General features: G+C 37.6%; 1 protein-coding gene across 1 annotated transcript in view; it reads left to right on the top strand.

Annotated features, from left to right (window-relative positions):
• Positions 1-13,126, top strand: part of CNTNAP2 (contactin associated protein 2) — a 2,027,980-nt gene that overhangs the window by 1,118,344 nt on the left and 896,510 nt on the right. The window lies entirely within an intron of this gene.

Genomic DNA, 13,126 nt, shown 5'->3' on the forward strand with positions numbered 1-13,126 from the left:
CTGTCTCACAGTTATTCTAGATCATGAATTCAGGAGTAGTGTAGCTGGCTGATTCTGACTCCAGGTCCCTCATGAGGTCCCTCATGAGGTTATTCTACCCAAGCACTTGACTGTGACTGCATTATCCGCAGCCTTCACTGGGCTGCACGTATGTTTCTAGGAAGGTGCACTCGCTAGGTTGAACGTTGCTGCTGGTTGTTGTCTGGGGTGCCTCGATTCTCCTCCGTGTGGCTCTGATTTTCCAGGCCTGTCTTCTTCAAACCGTCTCTCTCATGGGTGATCAGGCTGAGAGAGATCAGGGGAGAGGAGCAGAGAGGGGGGGAAACCAGTAAACAAGAGAGAAAGTTTCCACGATGGAAGCTGAAGCTTTTTTACAATCTAGTCTTGGAAGTGACATCCCATCACTTCGGTTATACACAGTTTGGTAGAATCGAGTCACTAAATCCAGACCACACTTAAAAGAGAGGGATTACATGAGGACACATGCATGGAGAAAATCTTCGAGGCTACACACCACAGGTTGCCTTACAGGAAAGCCATCTTATCACACGTCTTAGTTCTTAAGAAAAAATAAGTGAAAAAGAAGGTTCTCTTCAAACAATAAATTCTACTATATGTGAAAAAGTGTTCTATCATGGATCTGGGCATATTTTTTTTAATTTGAAAAATGTATCCTGCCAGAATTTTTTTTATCATTAATGAAATATAGGGACAGTTTTTTATTAAAGTGCTAGGTTTGTTTAAATCAGTATATCTTTCACTAGATTATCGAATTCTTCATCCAAAATCACACAATATGAGATCTAAAAAATATATTGTACTCTTAGGAAAGGCTTTGTTAAACTTTAAAAAACATATGTGTACATATATCTGCTCAAAATATATGTATTAATATTCACACTTAACTTGCTTATTTGTTTATATATCAGTATATTTATATATATTTCTAATTATTAGAATAAGCCTGTTTGAGAGCAGTCATCTTGTATATCTTGTTCCCTGCTGTATCCTCCTTGGTCTTAGAAAAATTCCTGGAATATAGATGACCAAGAAATATGAATGAATTAGTAAATTTAGAAAAGCAAGCAAGGCCAAGCATTTTACTCCCAGTTGTTTAAAAGGAGAAATATGAAGCCCACAGAGCTTCACTGACTTGTCATTGAGTTTGTGGGCAGCACCTGAACTCAAGACCTGTGACTCTTGTGTGCCAGGGTGTTTCTCACTATGCATCATGCTATGATGCGGGACAACTCTGAGACAAAAGACCTGGGCTAGACCTCTCTGTCTTGAACCTTACATTGTGTTCATTGGAAGTTAAAAACTACATGTTTCTAAAAAGGCTCTCAATAAATATTTGATGAGTTGGGTGAAAGTCAGCCAAGATGTCTTCTAAGTGAATAAACTGGGGCTTATTGATGTGAAAGTAACCCAGTAACCCAACTGGTTTTCCTGCAAAAAATATATTTAATATGATGGGCTTTTGGCCAACAGTTTTCATTGCTGTCATAGAAAATGGATCACAGTAGTCAGTTGGAAAGCTATAGATAATAGCTATCCATCCAAATGGCAGTGGAATATCTTTGGCCATCGATGAGCATGCTGAATGCCTAAGGCGAGTTTTGGTCTATTTCCATCTACATGGGTAGCCTCATAGCTATAACCAGCAAATTTAAGGCACAGAGTTAATGGGATATGAAGTCTTCATAGTGTGATATTTGCTATTGTTTTACAGATTTTGGTTTTCAAACCCAGTGGCTAGAGCATATTTTCTCCCTCTTGGGTCTTTGGTCTGCCATTGGGAAATGCTGTCAGCACATGATCAGGATGCTTCTTTGGTTTTATCCTTGGAATATATGAGAATCACCAGGGGAACTTGTTACATTTCAGAATCCTCAGCCCCCACTCCTAGAACTCAATGCAGAATGCTGGGAAAAGAAAGAATTCTAAGCTTCAAGTTATTCTGGCACAAATGATCTGAGGAAAGAATTATAGATTAACCTTAGCCAATTTGCATGCACATCTTTCAGATTCTTCTGAAAGATGTCAGTCACCGAAAAGTGAGGTAAGTGAGGATTAGCTACTGTCTTGTAGCTTAGCCACGAAGCAGTAAAAGGAAATCATAGGCCGATGTCTGGTGCTCATACAGACATTTATTAAATGAACATTTTTATTAGCAGGTAGCCACAATGCAGTTAATACAAACTCTTCTGTAAGCTCAGTGAAGTCCTAGCTCTCTGACTTGCTATACCTTGCCTAAAATGTTCTCTTTGGGCAGCTTTCGCAGTATTTTAGAAGCAGGATTCAGCTACACTCAGCCAGTGCCAAGCAACAGAAAGTCTCCCAAGCTGATGGCTGGCACAGGATCACTAAGTGATCAAGATCCCAGAACCATGTCCAAGGCTTCAGGTCATCGGCCTCACTTGTCTTATCCTGTCTACGCACAGGCTGTGAGTGTCTCTAAAAGATGTTTTGCCAAACTACATATTCTTAATATCTTTAATTTCACCACTGAGATATCTTTCCTAACATTTATCTAACATTTATGCTGATAAACAAAGCACTCATTTCACCAAAGAAAACCCAGTTTGGCATTTAGTAAGTTGGTTAGAGGAACAGAGAGCAGAAATCCAGTAGCCTCCTCTGCAATGGCTGCTCGTGACCACCTCTGGCACGCGGCTTTCAGAGTAGAATGCTAGCTGTCTCTAAATTGTAAATTAAACACACACACACACACACACACACACACACACACACACACACACACACATGCTTCCTATTGTCTGTGCTGAAAAATTTAAAGTTAGTTGTAGATGTTGTAATAAAAACATCTTAAGAAACATTAGTAGAGTAGAAAGAAAATTGACTTGTCCTAAAATATGACTTTGAAAAACACACTCCTGGCTTGGGATCGTGGCTTCACTTGTTGATAGATCATTTTAATAATTTATCTTCTTCATCCATTGAAAGGCAGTAGAACTTTAAATAATGGTTGTAAACACTGCCAGCATAACCTGTTAAACCCAGGGTCTGATTCCAGGGTATGCTCAGTGCTGACTCCCTTTCCAATCCACATGGAGTCTTTATTTAACTCATCAAGGAAGATGTAAGATTTCAGACCATGTGCTCCTCTAAAGTCTCTGACCAACTTCTCCACTAATCAAAGCATTCCTTCCTCCTTGGTAAAAAATAAATTGTTTTCTTACTAGGTGAAAGCCTTAACTAAAGGCTTGCTGGCCTCGTGTACTCAATTACAGACTTCTGAACGTGTACACACTTTGTTTTTTTTGAAGTGAAGTCCCGGCCATGTAGCTCCTATTCTTTCCTGCTCTTTCCTACCAGCGTGGAGATTATCCCTCCATGCTTGCACCCTGCTAATCCCAGAAAAAGTCTTAGTTCTCCTCTGGAACACTCGTGATCAGATGTTGAAGCACCAAGAATTCTTTTATCTTGTTCTTTCTTGGGAATAAACAGAAAAAGAAAGAGATTATTTATTTGGGATGTTTCCTCAGGAAGAGTTATTTTGGTTGCTTTAATTTTTTTTCCTCTACCACCCAACTGGAATTACTTTTGATAAGACTGTTAATTTTAATAATCAGAGTAAATTTATTTATTGGCTGTTTACCTGGTAATAGACTTTCTGATACAGGCCAGAGCCCATGGTCATGAGAGAACAGAAGGATTTGTAAATTTCTTAACTTTTTCAGGGATGGTATTTTTTTATTATTATTACCCTGTTGCTTTCATTTGAACGGAAAAGGAGCTGTGGGCTGAAGAGAAGAGCTAAGAAAGTTCCAGAGCCAGTCTTCCTGGAAGGGGGTGGCTGCTCTCAAGAAGGACTTTCCTTCCAAACATATTTTGATGGTTTTATCTTTTCTGTTATAAAACTGGGATCTAAGTTCATTCATTTATATACAAAGAGATTATAGAGCCCCTAGTATAACCCAGGTTTTATGCTAGACACTGGCCATATACCATGACAAAAAAGAAGACATAATCTGTGTCCCTCGTGGAATTTATTGTTTTTCCTTTCACAGCAATATTGGTCTCACCTTTATAAAGCTGTCATTTTATATTATTTGTATGATTCTCTTACTAATTTTATAGCTACTCTGAGCTCCATCTGGGGAAACCTCTGTTCTGCGCATAAGACCTTTCAGCCAATTGGATGAGGCTCACAATGTCAAGGATAGTCTCCTTTACTTAAAGTTGGTTGATTGAGACGTTATCCATATCTGCAAAATACCTGCACAGCAACACCTAGAGTCATGTTTGACTGAATAACTGGGCACTATAGCCTATCCAAGTTGACACACAGAATTACCCATTGTAGGGTTTTATATATCCTGGATTCGAGACATCACATAAAATTATAATCAGACATCTGGTTTAATGTACAGATGAAGTAATACCAGAAACTACTTTTACAGTTTCCTAATTACAATTTCCAAGCCTTCTACATGCTTATTTTATAATTTCTAATGTTACTCCCTTTATTCCCTCTCTCTCTTTTCAATACCTTTACTAAGATAAAACTTACAAATGCTACAATCACCTATTTCAAGTGTACAGTTCAGTGAGTTTTAGTAAATGTATACAGTGCTGCAGCCATCACCAGCCTCCAGCTCTAAGATCATCCCTTTAACTCCCCAAATCCCCTCCTACCCCTCCTGCTTCACCCAACAACCACCCATGGGGTTGCTTCTGCCCCTGTGTTTCTATTTCTAGACCCTTCCATTTTTTGTGGATTTGCAGTTTGTTTTTTGACCTTTCATGTAGTCCTCCTTAGAGACTTGGCCCAGGCCTCACCTTCTCCAGGGGGACCACTGGGTCCTTGCCCCCGACTCCAGCACACCACCCCTTCCCCACTCCCCACGCCCTTTCGAGTCCACTTTCTTCCCTCCCCTCCCACAGCACTTACTCATGCTCTGACATTTTACATCCTTCTTTATTTACTGTATGGATTGTTTCTTGCTGGAAGCAGAATGTAAGCACGAAGAGGCCAGGTTTTTATTTTTTGTTTTCTAATGTATCTCGAATATTTAGAAAAAAATGTCTGACACATAATAGATTCTCAATGTCTATCTATTCATTGAATAAGTTAATCAGTGGTCCCTTATGGATATACTTAATGATTACATGCACAAGGGGCTATAGGACTTTCTATTCCCACATAGATTGTCAGCTTCTACCATATGCCCATCACCCCCAAAACATTTAGGTAAGGGATAGTGATTGTGCTAGCATACGATATTCCATTGTCATATTTGAGAGGTATAACTTCCCAGGGTCTTGAAGATAAAGTAATTTATTTATATCAGATGCAATTTTTTATCTAAGTGTATTACATGTACAACTAAAAAGTAGTAGAGACAGGATTTAGATAATTTTGTTTGGTGAATATTTACTAAAACCTGTCATTATTATTCATCCTAGAACAGTGAACAAGTTAGAAAGAATACTTGGCTCTCAAAAGGTTACATTCCAGTCAAAATAACAGATTGGTAAAATGAGTATACTGTGGAGTCAATAAATCCAGGAAAGATGGGAAGTTCTTATGGGAGGGTTGTTGAGAATTACCTCTTACCGTAAGTTGGCCAGAGGAAGCCTCCGTTGACAAGATGGCATTTGGACAAAGAGCTCAAGGGGGTGAGGAGATCAGGGAGAAGAGCATCCCTGGTAGAGAGGACGGCAAGTGCGGACACAGGTACAGATGGTGGGTGTGTGTGATGCTTGCGGAAAGGAGACCGGCTTGGCTTTAGGAATGGGGGCAGTTGAGCTGGGTGGTGAGGAGTCTTTTACTCTGAGTGAAATGGGAAGGCCTTTGAAGATTGGACCAGGGGGGTGGCGTAATCTGATTTACATTTTAAAATGATCTCTCAGGATGCAGTTTTCAGAAAAGAGTATAATCGAATGAGGGCTCACAGTGGAGACTATTGCAGTAATCCAGATAAAGGAAGGTAGAGACTGGGAGGTAGCAGCGGAGGGAGTGGGAAATGACCAAGTCCTGATCAACAGGACCTGCCCACCGGTGGGATAGGGGTTGTGATAAACAAACAGGAGCCAAGGATAACACCAGTCTGCCTGACAGAAAGCCTAGAGCTTACCCTTTCCCTATTCCACACTTCCTCCTTCCCCTTCTACACTGTGGGGTCCATTTGGCAGTGTTTCCCTAAAACTTAGTTCTGACCTGCGCATCATAAACGTACTGACAGTGTCTGTCCGTGCAGCGACCTGTCATCCCTCCTCCAGAATCAACAAGACTGTGACCTAACCCCCTCACTTGCATGTCCTCTCTTGGTTTTTCTGGATGGTATCTGACTCAGTTCCCAAATCTCTCAAGTCTTTGCCAGATGCTCTTTTTGCCGTATCACCCACGGGGTATAACAAGGGTCAGGAGTCTACTGATCTAAAACCAGCTCTTGGAAACTAAAATTCCAATCAGTCTCTGATCTGGGGACCACAGTGCCTCTCAGAAATAGACAAGTGGAGGACACTGACTCAAAGCAAAGCAGCTGCTCTAAAATAAAATGTATTTTAAAAATATTAGTTCACATATAACCTCTGAGTAGATGTACTTCCAGCTTGAAAGTATGACCTAACTGTAATCTCCTCCTGGTCTTTGTTCCATCCAAACTATACTCCTGGTCCAACTATACTAAGGTTGGAGGGGGTTAGGAGATAAACTACTTATTGTCTTTTTACAAATAAAATGAAAGTTAACCATCATCTACATTTACATAGTGCTGAACATTGTTATTAATGTTGGAATACTTGAGTTCCCCACCTTTTGTGTAATATGCATCTCTGTGATTTTTTTTAAAGGAAATTTCGCCAATATTACAAAGATTTCAACTATTCCGTATATATAGATAGCACAAATAAATTAAAAAATCAGGCATCTGCATTTAAGTTTAGTATGAAATTAGGGAGTACATTTTTCATAAACATAGATCTTTCTTTTTTTATTATTATGTTATGTTAATCACCATACATGATTAGTTTTTGATGTAGTGTTCCATGATTCATTGTTTGCGCACAACACCCAGTGCTCCATGCAGAACGTGCTATTGCAAATGGCAAAGGACAACTTTTTCTGACCAACTAACAATTTATTAAACTTCAGAATGAGAAATGAGGAAATCACAACTTAGAACCTTAGAGATTCCTGTAAAAATATTTTATTTGATTTGGGTTGGCTAACATTATGTAACAATTAGAATTCATTTTTCTTTTATTGCTTCCAAACCTACCAATTAATTTTTGTACATATATATGTATTTTTTTCTTTTGTGCTTCTACTGTTTTACCCTGGTTCAATATTATAATATTATTATATTATATAAAACATTATATTGTTTTTCTCTTTTTCAGCTTCAGAGGATTGGCCCATCCTTAATTGTAGTGAGTTAATCTAGAAACTTCCTAAGTTATTAATTTCTTAAAAAGGATTTGATTATACAAAAACAACTACCTGCCCATGTAAATATTTAGATCAGTATTTGCTATTCTATGCAAATTCATCCCCCACTTTAAAAAAGTACATTTTTAAAAAAGCATTTCTTTCCATTATGAGAACATTAATAAGGAGAGACACATTTCTTTTTCAGTCCAATTCCCAAAGTGCTTTTGGTTGTATTAGTTTGTTTTCCAATTATATGCATAAAAGAAAAGGGCAAAGAAGAGGAAGGGAATTGCACAATGAAATTGGATACATTAACTTCATCAGAAACTGTTTTTCTGTTGGAGATAAGAAAGTATTCATTACATAGCCCCAAATTCCAAAGACCTTTATATATCTCTAGAAGTAAAATTTGCTTAGACCTAGGATGCGGGCTAATTACAGTTATTGTGATATTCTACATGCCTTTGCTTTTTTCTGGCTCTCTGAATGGCTTGCATTGGGAATATTCAGATTTAAGATAGAACTAAGTAGTTTTTCAAAGAAGAAAAATCATGGAATTATAAAAACTCTTTGACTTGCAAGAATTGTCTTAATGCTGTGGCTATTATCACTGGCATCTTCTGCTTTCTTATATTAATTTTGCTACCTTAAAATCAGTAGACTAAAAGAACATAATGTTTTGACACTGGAAATAATATAGATAACTCTACAAATATGTAGGTTAAATATGATTTCTCTGTATTTTTAGAAAGTATTTTCCATATCTAAAACACTCTTAAGTTGAAAAAACCAGCCAAATTTTAAAATAAATTTTAAAACTCATATATCTGCTACAAATATGTGATATGTGTCAAGTTACTACTTGAGGAACATAAGTATTTCTACACATTATTTTAATCATTGATTTTATAATGTTTTATCAAAAAAATAAGAAAAAAGGAAGAAATTTATGCTTTTTTTTTCATGAGTAATGTGTCTATTTAGGTATTCTAAGAAGCAGAGGTTAGGATGGAATTAGACATTTGAAAGACCTACTGGACAGAATGCCTCTGAAGGATACAGGGATGAAAGAGGAAGAGCAGGTCTGATACCCAAGGAGGGTATCAGGGGGAAGAAGGGGATTGAGTAGGAAGAGCCCCAGAGTGCTGGCAGTGTTGGCATGGTCCCTCGCAAAATTGCCTGTTAGCATCTATCACCAAATGGAAATGGCTGGACCCTGGTCCTGTTGCCATAGTTAGTAGTTGATTAGAGCAGGCTGGGGGCCCATGGCCTCAGTAGAAGGCCATCTCTGGACTCTAGTTTCACCAGCCGACCCTGATCCTCAAACAGGAATATGTGACAAGCATCCCTCCTTGGCCGCCACAAGTATAAGTGAAAACGAAAGATCATTCTAGAAGTTTTTTCATAGTATTTCTTTACAAACCAGAGAAAAGTGTGTTTGTTTTTCCCAATAAATATAATTGGTATTTCTGTTTGCATTCCTAATTCTCTATGGCCAAAAAAGAGAGGAAATTATTGTAGGCTACTTATTTTTAAAAACTTCTGAGAATTCAAATAATAATACTATATGAGCAGGAAGAAAACCAATATGGAAGCCAGTGCCTGTGATCATGCAGGTCTGTCAGCGTTTATTTTGTTTGCCCATTTGTTTGGTTTTTCCTTTGGGCATTCCATTATTTATACATCAACTTCTCTCTTTGAACTAGGAAGTAAATTCTTTCTGAGTGTGTGCATTTTTCTCTTTTCCATTATTGAGATTTTAAAGAAGATCATAGATTCAAGTAAATGAGTTTGTCTAGTCTGGCTCATCTAGGAAGTAATCAAATAGAGCCTTTGCTAAATTCTCACTTTTTTAAAATGCTTCTTTCTTTTGGCTTCCCACTTGCCCATCTCAGCAACTAGCCATCCTTCAAAAAATTAAGAATCATTATTAACTCCCCAAGGGAATTTTACAATCATAAGGAATTTGTAAGGCTCTCTGGCCTTCAAGACCCTAAAAAGGATACATCTGCAGTGGTGAAATTTCAAGTCTTTTTTAGGGAATAAGGTGTGGGAAAGAGGCGAATTTTTGGTCATTTTCATGACCCCAAGTAGAAACCCCAAACTCATTAGGAGCCAGTCTGCAGTTCTCCTACAATACCTCCAGCCCTAGACAACCACTAATCTACTTTCTGTGTATAGATTTGCCAATTCTAGACATTTTGTTTTTTTACTTTTTATTTTAAAAAATATTTTCTTTATTTATTTGGCAGAGAGAGAGAGGGAGAGAGTGAGCACAAGCAGGCAGAGGGAGAGGGAGAAGCAAACTCCCTGCTGAGCAGGGTGCCTGTTGCGGGGCTCCATCTGGGATCATGAACTGAGCTGAAGGCAGACGCTTAACCGATTGAACCACCCAGGTGCCCCTAGACATTTTATATAAATGGAATCACATAATAGGTTGTCTTTTGTGACTGGCTTCTTTCATGTAGCGTAATGTTTTTAAGGTTTATTCAATTTTTAACATGTATCACTACTTTATTCCTACATAATTATGTGCAAATAATAGTCTATTGTATGGATATACTACATTTTTTTAGCCATTAATCAGTTGATGGACCTTGGATTGTCCACTCTTTGGCTGTTAGGAATATTGCTGCTGTGAACATTTGGGTACAAGTTTCTGCATGCATGTAGGTTTTTCTTACTCTTGAATATATACCTGGGAGTGAAATTGCTGAGTCTTATGGTAATTCTATTTTGTTGATCTCCTGAACTCTTTCCTAAGTTGTCTCAAGCCTGCAGTTTTCTCTCCACACTTAGAGAAACACTAATTTAAGTAATGATTTGGCGATCAGAATGCAGGAAGAAAAAGAGGTATTTCTTGTATCCAAATAATGAAAACCCTAGATTCCATAAAGGGAGGCAAGGATTAGAAAGACAATAAGGCAGCATTAGAAAATAATAAAACACTGGGTAATGATGTAAGGCTAATGTCATTAAGTGGAAAGTTAGAAATACAGAAGCAAAAATCAGAAAGGAAACAAAGATGTTTTTTATCTAGATAGGAACAATCTCAAAGGTTAAAAATGCTCTTGTAAGGTGGTATAGAGAGAAAATAATAGGAAAAACAAAGTGGATCTTAGACTTCTTTATAAAAACAAAGTTTTATCATGGAACACTACATCAAAAACTAATGATGTACTATATGGTGACTAACATAACCTAATAAAATTAAATTAAGTTTAAAAAAAAAACCAAAGTTTTAAAGCATAACTGAATTTCAGAAGGGAGAACTTTCACAGGTATCATGGAAGAGATGTGACCTGAGGTAAATTACCTGAGAACAAAATAAGAACTATCATGATGAGGGAATGGGAGAGAGAGAATAAAATTTGCCAGGATTTATTTTTAAAAGTGCAAATGAACAAAATAAAAGATTTTTAACATAACGCTTGTGTTTAATTATATATTACATTATTTTTAAAGTTGCTGCTATTTTTTTTATTTGACAGAAGTTTGTTTTTGCTCAATGTTAGACAGATTTTGCTTTCTGGATTAGGATGTCACAAATGTGCTGTGTCAGATAGGTTTAGAAAAAGAAAGCTTCTTATTGCATGAAGAATTTCAGAAGTTTTAGTTAATCATAGTTTTTGAAAACAGAAAAACTGGCAGTGTCTACCACTGTTAATCTACAGAAATATCAATTTTCACCCTTCTTCCCATACATAGAACATTTTTATGTTTCTTCAAGTGAGAGCAATCCAAAATCTCATTAGTTATTGCATCCAGCTCACATCCATATCCCTGAATGTTGTGTCGCCCTCTACATCAGGTCAAGATTTGGTTCCTTCTGGTTGAATGAGGTATAAACTGAAGACTGATAACTGCAATATACATTTCTCCCATGAAAAATAAAAGTATAAGAAATATAACCTTCACTGGTCTATAGTAATTTTTAAATCTTTTTAGGAAGAGCAAGCGACCCCTTCCTAATGCCCTCCGTGACCCTAGGTTTCACTCTCTGAGAGATCCTCCTTGTCCATTGTTCTACCTGACCATCTTGAAGAGACCCTTCTCATGGGCTGCGTGCTTTCATAGCTGACTTCCTGTTGATACAGATGTGGATGTCCAGACTGCTTTACTCATTGAATGGACACAGATTGTTGCAGGTCATGTTTGTGGTTTCCTTGGCAATGTAATTCCTCAGAAACATTGTAGTCTTCTAATCTGTTTCCTTTAAGGTGGTTCTCTGTGCAGGGAACCACATCTAAATTTCTGTTCTTGATACAGCTTTAAGCCTAGTGACTCCATCCTTCTACTTAGCTCTGTTTCCTGCCACTTTCCCAGTGGATGTGTGCCCCTCTGATCTCTCTTCAAGAGAATTTGCTTATGCCCCCACACCTCCTGCTCTCCCCCAGACTTTCAACTCTTAATGCCTCCTTTCAACTTTGAGGCCTTGAGAAAGAATAACCCTTGATTGAATGACAACAGCCTAAATCTGATTATTGCCAAAGAACTGTTTCCCACTATCTGGTAGACAGCTCTTTTGTTGTTGTCATTGTTGTTGTTTTATTTTCATTTATTATTATCCATGGTTATGTAGTACCTGGCAGAATTCTGCTAGAAATCATATATTTTCATCAAATATGGGTTAAATCTTAATATAGCAAGTCCTAATCAATAAGAAGCCTATTTCTTGCAACTTTTCTTTTTTTTCTTTTTTTAAAATTTTTTTCCAGCTTAACTCTTACCTGAAGGTAATAAAAAGACATTTTGGACCACAGTTTTACTCTTTTCTAAGTATACCTCTTGGCAGCTATGGCTTATAATTACCGTGCTTTAGGATACAGGTTTTTTTTTTTTTTAATCTTTTCAAGCTCATAAATTGGGGATTCTCCTTTAGTTCAGATTGCCAACATAAGCAGAGAGCACCTGCCATTTTAAAGTGGTTTTATTTTTATCTCAGCCTGCAGGCTAGCTAGTCCTAGACTGAGTTTGTCTCTCTCTTGAGGACTGCTGAACACAGCAAGAAAGAGCCAAAGCACATCAGCATTTGAGTATTTCCTAATATTTCTTCTAATAGTGAAAGTCCCAGTTGGCATCTGGCATCCGATTTGCCTTCCAAGGAATAGCAGTTGACAATATGATCAAACATTTTGCTACAGATAGCAAAAGTCCCAGCTTTCCAAGCCTGTATTAGCCCAGGCTTCAGGGCCTGGTGTCTACTAAAGGCAATTCCATAAACTTCTGTTCTGTAATGCATAGCGCCCTATTTTTAAATACAGTACCAAATACGGTATTAGTTTGGATTAGCTTCAGCTCTGAGGGACAGAGACTATGATTAACAAGATAGAGATGTATTTCTTTTTTTCCATAAAAGAAGATTGAAGGTAAACTCTGAAGGCTGTTGCAGAGCTCCAAGGAGTCAGGAAGCCAGACTTCTTCTGTTTTACCATTCTCAATAGTTAGTATTCACCTTGTAATTTCAAAGAGCATGTTAAACTCCAGGTATTATATCCAATTTTCAGGCAGAAGCAAAGAGAAGATAATGAGAAAGGCTGGGCTCTTTCCTTTAAGGCACTCTCTCTGAAGTCCATTATATATGAAATACATCAATGGCTGAAACTTACATGGTCACATAAGGGAGATTGGATAACCAAGTGCCCAGCTAAATGTCTATATCCATACAAGAGGGGGAAAATTAATATTGGAGGATAATTAGCAGTTTCTGTAACAACTCCTCTG

This window comes from Callorhinus ursinus, unplaced genomic scaffold (assembly GCF_003265705.2).
Source record: "Callorhinus ursinus isolate GAN/ISIS: 27379988/994484 unplaced genomic scaffold, GSC_fseal_2.0 scaffold12, whole genome shotgun sequence".
NCBI lineage: Eukaryota > Metazoa > Chordata > Mammalia > Carnivora > Otariidae > Callorhinus > Callorhinus ursinus.